Below are 18049 nucleotides of genomic sequence, written 5' to 3' on the forward strand. Positions count from 1 at the left end.
GATTTCTAACCACCACCCTTACAACCAGAATCTCATACCAGAACATTTCGAGAGCCCTCTGCAGCTCACTGTAATGGAATCTGCCTTCACGTTGTATTTTTACAGTAACGCCCCTATCCTGGTTAATTACAACAGGCCCAAGCACTACAGAAATGGGCCAGGCTAAGAGCAAGCAACCATCTTAATAACAAATGCAAGTATAAACCACAGCACATACTGTACTTCTCGAGGTTACTAACGTTTAGCATCAGGCGCATTATCTTTGTAACACAGGGAAGTGTGAGACGGAGCTTGCAAGTTTCTTCAGGCCAGAATCACCACTGCCTCCCCTGTAAGAGGAGGACACAAACCCTAAGCTACTCTAAAGAGTGGGTGGAAAGACAGTTCACTTTCTTTCCCTTAGAGCAAGTCTCTACCCTTTTATAAAATGTTGCTTAGTCACTTAAACATTTACTTCTTAACATGAGACTGTTGCAACCCTGCAATAAAAATTATTTCTTAGATAAAGATATGCTTTGGGTCCTGGAGTATGTCTAGCCTCTCACACTTAACACTTCAGAAGCAAAACAAAAAACAACAAAAAAGCCCCAACGTGCAAAAGGAACAACAGCACACAGTGAACATAAGGACATGCTCTCTGGACACCACTTGTGACTAGAACTGAAGGAACCAAGTTAAATCATCACCAGTCTCAGATAAGATTTTACTAGTAGCCTGCAATCACGGATTTATTCTAATGAACTAACAACCTTTGGGTCACCCAAGGTGAGCCAGTGCTGTCCTGGGAGTGTCTACTAATCATCAGTTAAAGTCATAATGATGAAAACCGAAATCTTGCTTCGTTTAGTGCCTTGCCATTGGGCAGTCCAGTTGGCACAGAGCTGATACAGCAGTTAAATCCAACCCCAAAACAGCAAGAAGGCAGGCACGGCATTGTCCTGTTGGGAAGAGCCAGAGGCCTGCTGAGAATACTGTTTTATTTGGGTTCTTTCCACTCTCCCTGAGTATTCATTTGTGCAAATAAAAGATTTAAGGGAAAAACCAAAATTAAAGTTTCAGGTGGCTGGGGAAGCAGCTCAGATTTTTTTCTATTTTGGAAGAGTTAGCAAGTGTTTCTCAATAGTCCCCTGTCAATCAAAACTGTTCTCCAGAGAACTGGAAAATAGCAGCTCTATCCAATAGAAAATGCAGCCATTTCAAAAGAGAGTTGGCAAAGGGAGGTGACCCATGTCATCAAGACAGAAGGTCTCCAAGTCACTTAATTCCTTGTGATTCCAAAAGGACTGATTTTAAAGTGTAAAAGTGCTTGCTTCTGCATCTGCCCCATGTTGTTAAATAATACTTGTGTAATTAAATAAAAGAACAAAGTGTGACCCTAGCCCATTCTGAGAGGCACTTACACGCTCTCTGAAAACATGCTGGAAACTAAACGCAGACAATCTCCTTAGTCCTGTAATTTAAGGAAAGGGGAGAGGAAAAGTTTCTCTTGGCCTTCATAGCCACATGCCTCTGAAAGGGGGCCTTCGAGGTCTCCACAAAAGAGAATGAACACAAATACAGGTGTGCAAACATCCAGGTATGTACCTCTCTCCAATGACCCTATTCTTGAAACCCTTAAGTTATTTAGAACCCCAGTCTCCTGACTTCCCTCACATTCCGCCACCTCTGTTCCCTAATTGCTTTCTGGGTTGGGTAACAAGAAGGAATCAGAATCTCATGCCGCTAGTGGCTGTTCTGCTAACAAGGAACAGGCCTGTGTTCCTGGCCTCGGCTTTTCTCGATCAGGTTACCCTGGAAGGTGTATGTTTTCCTCTCCAATGTAGTCTCTGCCCTCTCACTCAGGCTTCCCTCTCCAGCCCAGCCTACTGGAGCTCGTGATCTTTAGGGTTTCCCCTTGAAACCTATCCAGAAACCACAGCCATTAAAAGAACATGAAAGTTTGACACCTCCTGAATTTAGGAATGAGGGGACCCCAGGGGCCAACTCCACAAACACACCTGCTGCTCGACGGCAAAGAAACGAAGTTCCTCAGCTAGCAGGAGCTCTAAATTATACTCTATTTATTTAGTGACCTTTCCCCAAGGATCTCAAAGCATGGGAATGAAATAGGATGACCTGTAACTTTCTCACTATCTACCTTCAAGGCTTAAGGTTGTTTTCCCCGCTTTGCCGTGATGCATTCCACCACGCAGGCCCCAGCCTGAGGGAGAGGCCTTCTCCCTGTGCCCAAGTGGGGCCAACTGTCCTCTCCGAGGTTATCTGTCAGTGGCTTTTAGAGTCCTCAAGGCCAGTTAAAGGACACAAATGTAGGGCGGGGGGAGGGGGGAGGACCCTCTTGGATTCACCTGCTAGCCAGTTTCATTTAAACCAGTTTATATACCGTGCACCACTGTGCCAGGCAACGCACTCTTGGACTACACCAGGCATGGGCTGTGATCTTTGCCCTCTAGGCATTTTCCCATCATTATAACACAGGTATATCCAAAGCAGAAAGGACCATTTTCCAGAAAGTTCTTTTCCCTCTAGCCTTCCATGATTACTTTTTTTTCTGCTACTGACCTAACTTGGGCCTTCCTCTTCTTTTAACAGGGCAAACGTCTCAGCTCTCCCTCTTGCCCACCCCCCTCCCCACGGAAATGAACGCTGCTCTGTTTTTCCAGAGTGCCAACAGACTCAAAGTTGAGGGTGGACAAGTCGATCTCCAAAGGTGTTTTCCAGCTCCCAAACTCTGATTCTCCCTTTAATTACTCCCCAATAACCCCGTTCTTCACATTGTTTCCAACTGGCCAGTGACTTCTCTCGCGATGAAAAGGGTGCATTTTTAGGCGGAGGAACTCAAACTTCTAAATGACACCAGCACCGAAAATATTCAGAAGGCAGGAACTAATCCAAAAGCAAAATAAGGAAGGCCGGAGGGGGGGTGGGGTGGGGAGGAAAGATGGAAGGAAGGGAGGGAAGGAGGAAGGTCTGTACTCTGTGCCCAGCAGAATTCAGAGGCTCTCGCCCCAGGTCGGTTCCAATTGGAGTCCTAGTAGTTCAGGTGCATCCAGCCTGCCCTTCCCCCACATGCCCCAAGAGAATGGGAAGTTCAGCCAAGACTCGCAACACCTGCCCGCAGCTCCAGGCCGGCTGCGCGGACCCGGAGGGCGGGCGGGGGAGGGAGGCTGCACTCACCTGGCACACAAAGGCTCCGCACACCTCCGGAGGGAGGAGGCACTCGCGGGTCCGGGGGCCGAGGCAGGCGCGACAATGGGAAACTCCAGCGGCACCCGAGCCCCGAACTTACCCACCCCAGGCGGCCTTTTCCCCACCTCCCGCTGCCCCCGGGGCTCCGAGGTGGCTCTGGCTGGGTGCGGGGGGGCCCGGGGCAGGGGAGCGGGGCTCATGGTGGCGGCCCGGGCTGGCAGCCGCCCCTCCCCGGGAGGGAGGGTCCCCGGGCGCGCGGCGGAGATTCACCCACGGGGCGCGGCGCTCGCGTCCCGGTCGCCGGCCTGCCCGCTGCCGGCTCGGCCGCCCGCCCGCCCGCCCGCCCGGAATCGCTTTATGTAAATGAAGCTCAACTCGCAGTTTGCAGCGCGCACCGCCCGGGGAAGGGGGGCGGGCGGGGCGGGGGGCCTTCGGGGATCCACATTACACAGCAACAAAGCGGAAGGTTAATTTGAAACTCACAGCCCCGCCGCCGCTCCGCTCCCCGGGCAAAGCCTGACATCTACAGTCGTGCCGGGCGCAGGCCGGGTGCTCGGCGGCAGCCGCGCCCGCGGGAACACGGGGACACACACGGGCGCGCGAGGCCCAAGCACTCGGCCGCGCTCCGGGCACGGGCCTCCGGGCAGGCCGAACCTCGCGCCCGGGGACCTGAGCCCCGGGCGGCTCGGCCTGCGCCGCGCGGAGAACCGGCCCGGCGGGAACAAAGCACGGTCCTCCCCAGGCGCTGACCCCTCACTCATCAAAAGTCAGGGGCCGGCCTAGAAAACGGCGAGAAGAAAGGGACATGCCCTCGGCCACAAGAAGGAGCCTGGGGCCTCCGAACAGAAGCCATCGGTCTCTGGGCCCCAGCCACGTCACAGCCAGGCCACTCTAGCATGGGGACATTAGCCAATGTGGACAGGAATTTATTTGAAACACACACCCATCCTATTAACTGCTTTACAAAGCACTTCTGTTTTTCAGCTGCAGAAACTTATAAAAACATCCCCTGCTCTCCACTGAGAGTTTAAGGATAGAGTTTTTCTTGGGAGAAAAAAGGAAAAAAGAGACATAAAGAGAGGAAGAAAAGTCGCAGTCTGCAGTTAACCTTAGGGTCTTAAACAAGATGCCTTAAGAAGCCACAGATAACGCACAGCTCATGCCCTGCGTAGGAAGATTCTACCCCCCGGGTCAAAATTAATGCGTCTACCCCAGGTGGTCAAAGTAATCGCTGGACACTTTTGTATCTCCCCAGGTTCACCTTCTCCTTTCTGATATGAAAAGACAGCGCCACAGAAATCTCACCGGAAGTCCCCTGTCCTCCCTGCCAGAATCCCACGCTCCGTCTGAATTTACTCCCGATTCTCAGCACAGAAAGGCACCTGCTTTTACCCTTTCTGAAAGCCACCCACCCAGGCTGGCCCCAGAGCCTTGAGAGTCCTTTCTGACTGCACAATAATGAACCGTGCAAGTGTTAGAAATATAATAAGCTCACGAGGCGAAGAGCTGTACGTATGGAATCGTATTAGCATTAAGCACACACTGATGCAGGAGAAAAGGATGATGAAAACTAGAAGGCATTTTGCACAATATAATTCGGGTTCAGATTAACATAACTATCTTACCTGTTGGGGAAGGACAATCCCTCTCTACATTTTAGTCCAAAAAAGAGACTCCAAAAAAAATTTTTTTTCCAGCTAGGGCCCGGGGAGAAAAGACTGCCTCTAGGGAATCATGTCCGATTAGGGACAAAGGAGAACACAAGCCACATTCTGTCACACATGAGAGAGTGACGGGGTGGGGGGGGGGGTGAAGATAGGAAAAGGAAAGTGGAGGATGATTTTGTAAACCAGAGTATGGCCACTGCAGAGCTGTTTCCAGACCGCCTGACTTAAGGCCCAAGAACAGGTGGTGTTTTCAAAACACTATTATTTATGTTAGCCACATGAGTCGAGAACACCTTAAAGAAAACTAATGAATAATTTAATTGAAAAAGTAACTATGAATAATACACGTAGATGATGACGCTAGCAATAAGGCAAGTAACGTGGCACACACGACTCAGAGATGTCTCTGGAAACGTCTTCACGAGAATGAAGACTCTAGGCCCCCATTCCTGCCTGGAAGCAACCCACGGCCCAGCAGATAAATTAATGACAATACGAAAATGTTTATACTCCCAGAAAATCGAATTTTGCTGCTTTGTCTTAACTTTTATTAACAGGGGAAAACCTAATCTGGTGACATCATGAACCTGGTGGGCCAACAGATAAATATTTTCAATACAATGAAAGCTAGAAAGCCCAAAGAGCCAGCTTCAAAGCAACCTGGAAGTATGTGGAGGTTGTGGGCAGAAGGCCCTGAGGGGGTCTGTCCTGAAACTGCCTGTCCCAAGGGGCAGACACTTGCATCTGCCTGCTGCACCTCAAGAGTCCTGGCAAGTAGAGCTGAGCGTGACCCTGAGTCCCTTTCCTTTATCTTAATCGGACACCAGCTACAGACACAGTGAGGCCTGGTCAAGCTTGCCTTTGTTACAGACACAAATTTAACAGGTAATCCACAGGCCGGTAATCTGTGGCCTCTGGATCATCAGGAATATAAAGGATCACACAAAAGCCAAAAGCGGGTGTGTTACCTCGACCAAAACTTCTTTCCATCGCTAATCAAAACAATACCTTTTCAGAGGGTATTTGCAACTTTTGCACTTCCATATGGAATCAACAGTTTCTCTGACATACATGTTACAAATTCTGTCCCCCAGCTCTGAAAGGCCCCAGCTCTTCCCAGGGCAGCTGCCTGACGTGACACCCACGGCCTACCCAACAGTGACAGCCCGGCGCTCTCCGTCCTGAAAACTGTTGACAAATAAACCCACTCTCAGAAAAGGCAATTCTTTCCTTCCAGCTCTCCATAACTAGTCTCGTCTCATCTGGAAAGCGTAACTGGCAACAGCCAAAAGGATAAATATTTAAAAATAAATCAGGCAATGCTAACCCTTCCCTCACTCCTCCCCTTAGCCACTCTCCAAGCCAGAGGCCAGCCCCCTAATGCTTACTTAGCTGGCTGGTAAATTACAAAGATCCCATCTGAGCCAAACTGGTTCTCTCTCTCCCTCTCTCCCGCTCGCGCTCTCTCTCTCTCTCTCTCTCTCTGGCGCGCGCGCGCTCTCTCTCTCTCTCTCACTCCACATATACACTCACTCGCCAATGCTGTTCCTTTCACTTCAGCAAAGGTAAATATGATCTCTGAGCTAAGAGACAGCGAATGTCAGCCTGCTGACTTCTAGCTAAACCTGGGCTCTACACAGCACAACTGGGTTGAGGCGGACTTGTGTATTCTTTCAGATCCTTCTATTTTTATTAAATTATACATACACGATGATTTTAAAACTAGTGCTTCAATAACCCTGAGGCTTTAACAAAGAAAAAAGCCAGAAGAGGGCACAAAACAAAACAAAAACAAAAGTCCCTGAAATAAGCAAGGATCCATTTGGAGCTGAACTGCACTGCATGCCCTGAATTCACCCCATCCTTTATAGGCAGTTATACTTAGAAGCCTGGTACCACTGGGTGGCCAGGCCCTCCTGGGTGTGATACAGAATGCAGGCTTTCCTCAGAACAGCCCACACTCACCTTCAGAACCGCTGGAGGCTGGTGTGCCAAGGCCTAACAGATGTTTTGATTCACATTTCTCTGTCACAAACCTCAAGGCCTCCATCTCTCGCTACAATGCTAATTCCATAGATTAATTTTTACCCCCCAAATCGTAGGTGGAACCTTATGTGGTTCACTTCCCCACCCTCCTCAGCTCAGACCCTAAAGCTATCAATGACACATCTAAAAAAGACACAAATGAGGAACCATTTTTTTAAAACTGTGATAGAGAAGAGCTTTCCTCAATTTTAAGTTACAAAGGCCAAGTTTTCGGAAAGCAAAAACAAAGACCTTGCCTTAAAACAGCTTCAAGACATTAGGTAAAGAGCTTGCGCTTTTTTTTTTTTAAACAAAAATATTATTTCTGAAAGGGCAAAGAGGATTTGCCATGCAAGACTTTTATACCCAGGGGGATTCTTACATTTGTGTTTCTAAACCTTGAAATTGAGAATTTTAATAAAAAGGCAGACAGATGCTTAAGGACAACATTGCAATCAGGGCCCATACATTACAGGAGAGAGGTGCTTTGTTCGGGGCCAGGAAAGAGAGGTGGACTCCTAGTCTGTTCACAGGCCATCCCCACGGTCTGACACATCCCTCTGCACCAGCCTGATGCAAACCACTACATTCTTGGAGGGGAAGCGGGTTGGAGGGAGAAGAAAGGAAAAAGGAAACGGGAGAGGAAAGAAAAGGGGGGAGGGGATATGGCCTCTCTATATAAATCGTAGTTTCAAAAACAAATTCTCAACACAGCATCAGTTCCACAGTGCATACCAGCAGTCCCCACACCGGTCCGGTGCTTTAAAACCAACACTGAAACGATACACCAATAGCACAATAACCAGAATCAGATCTTTTTTAAAATGAAGAATTGCATTTGGATTTGCAATTCCTTCCCATCAAGCGACCACTTCTTGGGGTAGGATCCTAAGAGATAAACAAAAGGTGACCCTTTTCACACTTCCCCTAAATGATTCCAGAATCCCATTGTCTTATCTTTTCCTTTTAGTGCATTTTTGTTCGAAATCGGTGCTAATCTCACTTAAGAGCCCCAAGCTGAAATTTCACATCTCCTCCAAGTCAGCCAGTGTTTTAAGAATCTGGATTTCTATTGAGGCCGTTCCAATTGCCAGTGAGGCCTATGGTAAAATGCGCTTGCTTCATGCTGTTCCGTTTGTCTCTCTGCAGACAAATAGAAACTGTGAAATTTAAAGAATGGATAAAAAAAAATCTAAAACAAAGAGGTTAAAAAAATAGGACAAATGTTTTTGCTTTTGTGTCTCCCTGGAGCAATTGTTTGGGGGAGTCTGCATTGACAATAACCATGAGAAGGCCATCTAAAGGCGATGCGCACACAAGGGGACTCCTTGCCTGCCGCCTTTGGTCTGGGAGAAAAAGCACCTTAGCTCCGTTCTCCAGGAACAAAAGGCCAGGGCAACGGAAGGGGGGAGAGGTTACTGGGGCTTTCACATGGAGCCAAGTGTCAATGCAGGTTCATTTTTCACCCGTCTTAGTTGGAAAGCAGCTCAGTGAACTTCCTAATGACTGCTTTTCCCTCTCCCCCTATTATTTCTAAACCTAAAAGAACAAAACAATAATATTTTTTTTAACCTAAAACCCATCATCCTATTAGAGGAAAGCCTTGGGGGTCTACACACTCAGTTTTTCCTCCTTCCTCTCCCCACCCTTTTTTTTTTTTTTTTTTTTTTTGAGGAGGGGGTATCCCGATTGTGGGTCACATGGAAATAAGAGACACTGGTCATTATGGTCATTTTTAGTAACACCAGGATAGCCTTTACGTCTATGAAAAGGCAGGGAACAGAAAAATAAATGCAAAAGGAGAAAAAAAAAAAACTGAACAGGGATAGAAGGTGCAGGGTTGCAGCGAGACTGTGGGGCAACGCCTGGAAATGTTTTCTTTTTTTCACAGCATGAAGTCCCTAAAGCCAGCTTCAGATTTGCAACTGAATCAAAGTCATCATTACGAGATTAGGTGTTGTTTCTTTTTTTGGGGGGGGGCGTTGCATGGAGATGTGGGCAATAAGGATGTCCTAAAGACACAGACAAGGGGTGTGTGTGTGTGCGTGTGTGTGTGTGTGTGTGCGTGTGTGCGTGTGTGTGTGCGTGCACGGGCGCGCGCACGGGCGGGGGGGGGGTGCTTCAAAGAAAGGAAGCTGAGGTGAATCACTGCATGCCATGAAAATACCAGGGCAAGTGGATGTCGGAGTGCTTAACCAGATTCGAAGCTAGAAACATCTTCCCCAGCGGGCGAACCCTAGGACGACGCAGTGACACGCAACCCTCAGCCTTTGAACCCAGACCTGGCAGCTTAGGAACGCATTCCCCCTTCCCCAGGCGGCCACAGACTCTGGCTGAAAAGCGAGGTGGGGGTAGGGATGAGAGGGCCCTGCGAAGAAGCACAATAAACAACTCAAATATGAACGGAAATGACATCAGCAAAGTGAAGGGCCTGTTTATTGCAGATCAAAACAAAACAAACTTCCAAACCTTTTGTGTATACAAGATAACTCTATAAAAAGCCCTCCTAAAATGTCACCAAGGTCGACACATCAGCATCCCGAGAAAACAGATGACAGTTACCAAGGCCCGGGGTCGGAGGGGTGGGGGTGGGAGGGGATGATGAAGGGAAGAAGATGGGAAGGGATTTAAAACCAGAAGGGGCCAAAAACCCAGCTGACTATTTCCCCCCTCTGCTGATCCTTAATATTTATTGGTGTTTATAATCTAAAAGCCATGCTCTGTGTTTCACTTAATACAAGGCCAGACAGTGCTGTCTAATGAGGCAGCATTACAATCAGCTTGTAATACTGAATTTTTAATGCTGCCAAGGATTCTGTTACATAATAATATGAAAAACAGAAGCTGAAAGTGGGCTCACAGTGACAGGACACTGGAGGTTCTAGGCAGGCAAGCGCCACAAGCCTGCCTTCCCTCCACTCTGGCCACCCCGCCTCACGATGTGCAACCCGCCCTCCATCCCTATACAGGAGATGGGTATGAAAACCAAGAGGATTTCTTAGGAAATCCACTTTTTAAATTATTATTACTATACTCCCTGATCCAAAGTCCTATTTCAAGAGTTTGAATTCCAACTTACCTGGTGTCAGAAGTCTGAAATAAAAATATTTTGTGCAGGAGGATGAAGAGAAAGGGAATATAGGAGGAGGGATGTTTTTTTAAAGCAAACTGAACAATTTAAAAAAAATCACAGAGGGGAAAAAAAGAACGAAGATGCTTGGGGGTGGAGGAGGGATGAAGTCTGCCGACCATATTCACAGCTGCTGTACTCAGTTTACATTGGTGTAATTTAAAAGCATACATATAGCCGCCCTGCTCTTCGCTGTAATACCCCAAGACTGTAAATCTATAACCACTGCAATGATTTAGTGATTAAAAACATGATAACATATTGTGTAACTGCAAACCACAGAACCCCTGCCAACTCTCCTCTAAGATAAAGGGAAAAAAATACAGAAAATGTGTTGCTTGCAGCGATCTTCCTAAACCCAAAGATTTTAATAAAAGAACCTATACAGTAGACAAATCGGAAAAGGGTGAGTGAATTCTATGTGAAGCCAGCAAAGGGAGGGGGGAAAACGGCAGCTTTATGTGGGATTCTTTTCCTTGTACTAACAAATTACGACCTAAACATGCCTTTTCTTTTCTCTCTCTTTTTTTAATAGTTTGTTGTAACTGGAATAACTGGTCCTGTGTGCTGTCTTGCATATTCAGAGCTGCTTTGTAATCGGATCTGGAGACCCAACCTTATTTGCCTGAACTCAATAGGGGTTTTCTTCCTCCCCCTCCTTCCTCTGTTTTGTTTTGGATTTGGTATGTGGGTTTTCTGTTCTTGCTGGAAGCAGACATCTACTCAGGCAGAGGCTCTGGTGCCTTTAAGCTACAGAGCAAACACCTGAGAGGGGGAGGCCCAATTTGTAACATGGCAGGAGGAGCCTAAAATATACACAAAAAAATAAAATCAAAGCAGCTGTAGGGGTTTTGGCCTCTGAGCAGCTGACCTGACCCCATTCTATATATTCTTTTATTTCCCCATTGCAGGATTCCTGCACCTTGGGTCAGATTCGAACTCAACGTGACCCTGAGGAGAAGGCAGTCACGGAGCCCTGCAAAACTGCTCCATATTTAATGGGGGCGGGGGGGGGGGGAAGTGCTGTAAGTGCATATGCATTCAGACTCCCCCAGGGTAGACCCCCCCCCCCCGCACAGTACGTACCTGTACACAAGTACACACACACACACACACACACACACACACACACACGCATCTGTCAGAACTGCCAGGCCTTGGGGCCAGCTCCAGCCCAGAGGGGACTGAACTCTCCTTGCAGCCCCCCAAAATCTTCACGTCTACAACTCTACCCATAAACGCACACGTGCACAGACCAACCCTCCTCCAGAGACTTTGTATGTTTAAAAAGTCCACAGATCTGAATCGCCTCCTCTCTGGACCTGAGCAGGGCAGTTTATCCAGAGAAATCAATAGGAAAGAGCATTTGCAAATATTTATATAAGCCCTGTGCGTTTCAGCATTAAGTAATTAAAAACTAGAACTCAGGGAGGGGGAAGGGAGGAGACACACAGACAGAGGAAAGCTGCTGGCCTAGAGTGGGTTTTCCTGCCCACACCTCATCTCCCCGAACGGCAATCCTTTCAAAACTGACTCCGTACACACTTTTTACGAAATCCTGTTCATGCACCATTTGCTAGACTATTTCAAAATCATCTCCAAATATGGATTCACCTACCACCAAGCTTTCAAGCCTGACTATAAGTGTCTGTATTCTCTCTCTCTCCCTCTCTCTCTCTCTCTCTCCCTCTCTCTCTCTCTCTCTCTCTCTCTCTCCCTCTCTCATGCACACACAGAGCAATCCTTACTTTTCACACTGCTTCAGTCTCTGGTGTATTACTCTCTCATATTCCTCACTCTAAATTCCTTGCTCTTGTTAAAGATATTTCACATTATAAGATAAGCAGAGGACCCCCGAAGTGGTAATTCAATAAATGAATTCCCATCTCCTAACCCCCCTTCCAATACTTTCCACTCCCAACCTATAGGATACCTACACTTTGGGGGCTCAGTACCCGAAAGCCTCACATGTAAACAGATTCACCAAAAAAAAAAAAAAAAAATGTACAGTACTATGAAGGAGGTTTAAAATGAGACACGATCCAGCAGCTTTCCCCTATATTATTCCGGAGGGCTGGCAGTAAATTCTGCTTGTACTGCCTCTAAATCTGCTCCAAGAAGCCGAGCAAGGCACTGGAGCACCCACGCTGCAGATACTGTAGAAATTTACAGTAAATGTAGGTACAAGATTGCAGCAGGCTGCCCTATCGATTATGCAGATTGTGATCAATCTTCTCCCCTCTCCCATTTCCCAAGCCTCTTTCCATAGACCTCCAAATAAGTTGGTCTGGAACTAGCCATTCTCCCAACTAGGGAGAAAAAAGTAATTTTTTAAAAAACATAATAAATCCTCAAGTGTCCCCACTGAAAGGGCTCGAGTCTTTTTTTTTAATTCCAAAGTAAATTTATGTTCTGTAATTTGCATTACAGCCAAGCGATCACCGTATGTCATATTCTTCAAAGGTACTTAACAAACACCCTTTTAAAAGTCACTAGAACTGGAGGCCAGAAAAAGGCAATCAGCCTCCTTCTTCCATATAGTCCATAGATCAAGTTTCAATAATTGAGACCAATAAAAACTGTCATATTTACCCTACTTCAAAGCAACAAGGGGGAAAAGTTAAGAGTGGGTGATTTTTGCAAGCACTTGTAATCAAAGAATTTGCCACAGTCGAAGGAACTGCACAACATTTTGCAAAAGTCAGAGTCTGAGCAACAGATTAATTTGCAAAGTAAAATGTATTTTTTCAACAGCTCCACAAACAGCCTACTGAGTCCACACACAATTTAAATACCCGGCATAAAATACACTTAGCTCTACTCTCCAATAGATATGCAAAAAGATGTACATGAAAATGCATAATGCAAAATTCAGGAACGTGATTTTTGCATCCAATGGGGAAAATACATGGGAAAGAGGAGTGGAACAGGACGAGGGTGAAAGTGGGGAACGGAACGTAAACAATCCCAGATTCGCGTGAACAAAAAAAAAAAAAAAGAAAGAAAAGGGAAAAAAGAAGAAAAAGAAAAAAAAAGAAAAGGAAAGAAACAAAAAACAAGGGGGGGGGGGGGACAGAAGAAGGAATCATCTGATGTCTCTCAACTCAGCTGGCCAAGGAGAGGCCGGCCAGGCGAGGTCTGGTCCCGGCCGGCGGCGCAGCCCCGAGCCCCCGGGAGCCCCTAGTGTCCAGGGCAGAGGCCCCTCAGGGCGCTCGCGGCGCTGCCAGTGGGGCAGGGCGGAGGGCACGCAGGTAGAGAAGGTCGGGGTGCCGCCTCGCCCCCTCGCCCGCTCTCGGACCCCGGGGCTCCGGCCCGGCGGCCGCGTTCCCGGCAAGTGGAGCCCTGGCGCGGAAGGCGCCCGGCCGGCCGGCCGGCCAGCTGCAGCAGCCGCGGCGACGGCTCCAGGCCGGGTGCGCGCCCCGCGCCGCGGCTCAGCCCGGGGCCCCGGCGCCTCCCGGGGTGGGGCAAAGTTGGGGGCCGAGGGCGGGGGAGCTCGGCACCGCGGACCCCCCCCACCGACTGCCGCCTTTGTCTCGGCGCCCGGACCCCGGCCGCCCTCCCGCCCTCGGCCCGCGCCCCGGCCGGCCCTGCCCGGCGGCGCCTCCAAACTCGCCGCGCGGGCCTCGCCCCGGGCGCCTCCACCCTCCCGGGGGTCGCCGGCGGCGGCGGCGCGGGGGCCGGGGAGGAGGGGGCGGCCCGGGCTCGGCGGCGGCGGCGGCGGGAGGAGGAGGAAGAAGAGAAAGAGAAAGTTTGGCGCAGGGGGAAGGCGAGCGGGACGCAGCGAGCGAGCAGGGCGCGGGCGCGGGGAGCGCGGGCGACGGCGGCCGGGCGCGGGAGCCGGGAGGGGGCAGGACGAGCCCCATGCAAAGCAGCCCGGGCGCCCCGAGGAGCCCCGCGTCCGGGCGGTGGCGGCGGGAGGAGGAGGAGCAGGCGGCGGCGGCGGCGGCGGGAAAAAAAAAAAAAAGAGGGAAAAGTTGCCACTTACGCGGTTGCTTCTCCGGCGGCGGCGGCTGCAGCGGCGCTGCTGGCGGCGGCGGCGGCGGCGGCGGGAGCTGGCGGCGCTTTTAATCCCGAAAAGAGGCGCTCGGGCCGCGGAGCCCATCAAGGCAGCAGCGGCGGCTGGCGGGGGTCGGCGGCGGCGGAGGACGCGCTGCTGGCGGCGGCGGCGGCGGCGGCGGAGCTGGAGCGCGCTCGGCGGAGCCCGGGGCGGGAGGCGGCCGCAGCCGGGGAGCCGGAGCCGCCGCCGCCGCTGCCGCCGAGCAGCATGGTTGGCGGGGAGTTTACAGCCCCCGGAGCGGGCAGGGGCCACGGAGGAGAAGCGGCGGCGGCGGCGGCAGCGGCTCTAGGCTGTAATTGGGATGCAAAGCAGGCGGTGGCGGCGGCGGCTGCGGCCGGGAGGAGGAGGAGGAGGAGGCGGCGGCGGCGGCGGCTGCAGCGGTCGGAGGGGACGCGCTGGAAGTGGGAGCTGATGAGTGAAAAGAAAAAAAAGTCTTTGGATCTTTATTCTGCTAATTAGTTTCCTGCAAAAAATGGCTGTGATTAATTCAGTGCGCATGTGCTTCATTACCCAGGCACGACGGGAAGGGCTAATTAGCCACCTTCTGGATCAATAAGATTCAGCAAAAAAGAAAAGGAGGAGGTGGAGGGAGGCAGAGGGGAGGAAGGGAGGGAAAAAAAAAAAAAAAAACCAGGGGAAAGTGATGAGCTGGGCGAGGAGAGCAGGAAGAGAGGATGGGAGAAGAGCCCAGGAAGAGGGAGAGAGGCACCAAAAGTTTATGCATGTATTAAAAACACATACACACGCGCGCGCGCACACACACACACATACACCACACGACACACACACACACACACACACACACACACACACACACACACACACACACACACACACACACACACACACACACACACACACACACACCGAGAAGTGAAATGCAGAGAAGCAACAATAGGAACCTGGCTAAGATTTTTTAAAAGATTTTTTTTCTTTCTCTTTTTTCTCTTTTCTTTCTTGTTTTTTCTTTCCCCCTTTCTTTTTTTCTTTCTTTTTTAGGCAGACGCAGCAATGTTTAAATTAAATAGGAAGAGAGCATCTTCAAAGAAGAGTGCGGGGGGGGCAATAATGGAGTGGGACAGCTTAAAGCAAAGATTTAAGTGAAAGAGCAGAGAAGCAGCAGAGACTTAGAATAGAGGCCACTTTAAATTGCAAATCGGAGATTTTTTTAAAAAAGGAGGAAAATTACCTCCCCCCCCCCAAATCAGAGGACAAATGGAGAAAACTTTAACCGTACCATAGACTAGACGAAAAAAGATATAATATGTTAATTTTGTCCTCTGAAATAAGATGCAATCAATCTTCTCTGGTTCTTTAGAAGGAGACGGGAAGGGGGGAGTGATGATTAGAAGTAAAAGGGGGAAAGTGAATCAGAACTGAAAGGGGATAACTCAAGGAAAGACAAGAAAAGGAAAAGTTGCACTTGGAAACAAGTCCAACTTTCTACCTTTCTGGACTTAAGAGAAAAGTAAAATCAATTTTCTCGTGTAAAACCTGGAAAGCAGATGTTTTCAAAACACAGGAAGCTATTTTGCCATCAAAAGCAGGGATGTAATGAAGGCAGTGAAAAATAATTTCAGACTAAATTCGTAAGAAAGAAAGCCAAAATATTTAAATAGCGAGGAAAGGTCTAGAGTGTGTGTTTGGGGGGGTGGGGAATTACATACCCCTTCCCTAAATGCCAAAAAAAAGAAAAAGAAAAAAAAAGTCTTATAGCTACCTCCAAGAGTTTGGAGCAGAGTCTCGAAGCCAAAGGGCTTGAAATGAGAGGATGGGTTTCAGATAAAGACTAGGAGCGCGGTACATCCCACCAGAGCCCAAAGGAGATCCCTAGAATCAAAGACAGCAACCAGGGACCCTGCTACTGTACCGATTCCCAGTACATCAAAGCCATCACTTAGGCGGGTGTATGATACCTCCAAAAAGCAAGCAAACAAATGCAGGAAGAACAGGACTCTCTCTCTCTCTCTCTCTCTCTCTCTCTCTCTTTCTCTCTCTCTTTCTCTCTCTCTCTCTCTTTTTCTCCCCCCCTTTCAAATCCTAGCCTTACCGTCACTGCTACTGCAATAGATTTTTTTTAAATGACAAGTATGTATTTATGTAAGTTCTAAATATGAACTAGTACCATTGAAATTACAATGTCTGGAATAAAATAAAATGCAATTTGCACTTTAAGTGATCTGCACACAAATGTAAAAACAACATTTATGTTTTTGAAGGCATTATTCGTGAACTCTGTAAACATCAGGTAGAGAATACGCACTAAAACTTATTTTTTAGAGAAAAAAAATTTTTTGTCCCAGCCTAGCTGGATTATTTATTTTAGAAGGAATTGGGGAATTAATCGGGAAATCTGTTTGACTGGAAGGGAATTCTTCATTTTGAGAGATTTTCCAGTGCTCTTAAGTGCATGCAGCTTCTTAGTCAAGACTAAGAGGAGAAAACCGGTTTAGGATTTTGCAGGGTTACCTCATCTAATCCTTCTGAATTCACTCTGGGAATAATGCTGTTTTATTTAGGAAAAAAATACATTTAGAAAAATCGGGGGTTTCCTCTCTATGAGCCAAATCTGGATTGCCATTCAAACTTCTCCTGGCTGCTTTCCACGCGGGACAGTAGATCAATAAAGCCAAGTCCAGCCTGGCTTGCTACAGGTTTCACCAATCAGTGCTTGCAAAACCTTTGTCATTTTCTAAAAATAAAAAAGCTAAAAGTTATTGTAGAAGAAGGGGCTTTTTTTTGTCCCCTGCACAATGTGTCTTTTGTGAGGCTAATACCATTCTGGGCTCTCGATAGCCCTGGACAATGGGAACTCTCCAGGAGTCTGCAAAGACTCTGGCTTTTTTCTTTCTTGATTTTTTTTTTTTTTTTTAAGGGAAGGATGAAACATTCCTACAGCCCAAACACAACTTCTACGTTGATTAAATAAATATTTATCTTTATTGTAGCCAACGTATATTTTTACCTTCAGTTTGTCCAGTTTCTGATTATTATTTTAAAATTTTCATTGGCAACAGTTAATCTTTTTTTTTTTTTTTTCCCTTTCAGTCCAAAGTGCAGGTCAGTGTAAAGTGTAGCTGACTGAAAGAAGACTGGTAAATTCTGAATTTTTCCATTATACGTCAGGTAAGGAAAATTGCTCAGACCCTCAGGAGTATATGTGCTTCCTCTTTATCTGTCTTCATGAATCTTCATAAATCTGTTAGTTTATTTTCTTAGGATGTACCAGAATTCAATTTCTCCTTGTAGATGTTGAAATCTCACTTAAATGCTATGTATTTATATTCTTTTAAAAATGTAACTAGTACTAGAAGCGAACTTGTAGCTTGTATCATATACAAAACGGCATGGAGGAAATCAGTCTCTCCAGTGGTATAGGCGATTTGAGGGAAATTCTGGATATAAATGTATTTCGTGTTGCCATATAGGAAAATGTCAGCTTAATCTGGTAAATACTTATGCTAATTTTACTGAGTGAATTCGTTATAAGGAGGACAGGTACCAAGCTCATATGATTGAATAATGCTTAGGCGATAATCCAGCATCTCTATGGATTATTTATGTACAAAATGAAAAAAGGCACCAAGAAATTCAGAATCTAAATCCTTCATTAAGCTGGCAAGAGGACAGAAAATTTGAGACCAATCTGTTTTTCAGACATTTACAGTAGGGAGGGAAAGTGGAATGTAGGCTAAATATTGCATTGATACGTATATTTCCCTGGCTCTCGCTCAAATGAATGGATATATACATAAACACAAAGATATATGCATAAATGAGTACATAAATATACATTTGAATGACTTTAGATGTCTTTGCATCTCTGTGTGCACATGAATATATGTGCACACAAATATACAAGGTGTACATAAAGGCAGGTACTGTACAGAGAGCTGTGCTCTCCGGCTGAGGGTTTCTGTTTCCAGATCTGTTTGAAGCTACTTTTTTGCAACTATAACATAGAAATGTTGGTTTAATGACGAA

The 18049-nt window shown here is 47.6% G+C and overlaps 1 protein-coding gene across 5 annotated transcripts in view; it reads right to left on the bottom strand.

Moving 5' to 3' along the window:
* The window catches only part of ZFHX3 (zinc finger homeobox 3), a 255989-nt gene extending 241851 nt beyond the window's left edge, over window positions 1-14138 (bottom strand). For 3 of the 5 annotated variants that reach the window (XR_012328293.1, XM_073796854.1, XM_073796855.1), the window contains exon 1: window positions 13994-14138. The gene's annotated coding sequence lies outside the window, so the exon portion shown is untranslated. Of the gene's footprint in view, window positions 1-3174; window positions 3503-13993 lie in introns of those variants that run through there. The other 2 variants (XM_073796856.1, XM_033844145.2) reach the window with 2 other exon arrangements.
* Window positions 14139-18049: the final 3911 nt, after the last annotated feature.

Source organism: Tursiops truncatus, chromosome 19, assembly GCF_011762595.2.
Source record: "Tursiops truncatus isolate mTurTru1 chromosome 19, mTurTru1.mat.Y, whole genome shotgun sequence".
Taxonomy (NCBI): domain Eukaryota; kingdom Metazoa; phylum Chordata; class Mammalia; order Artiodactyla; family Delphinidae; genus Tursiops; species Tursiops truncatus.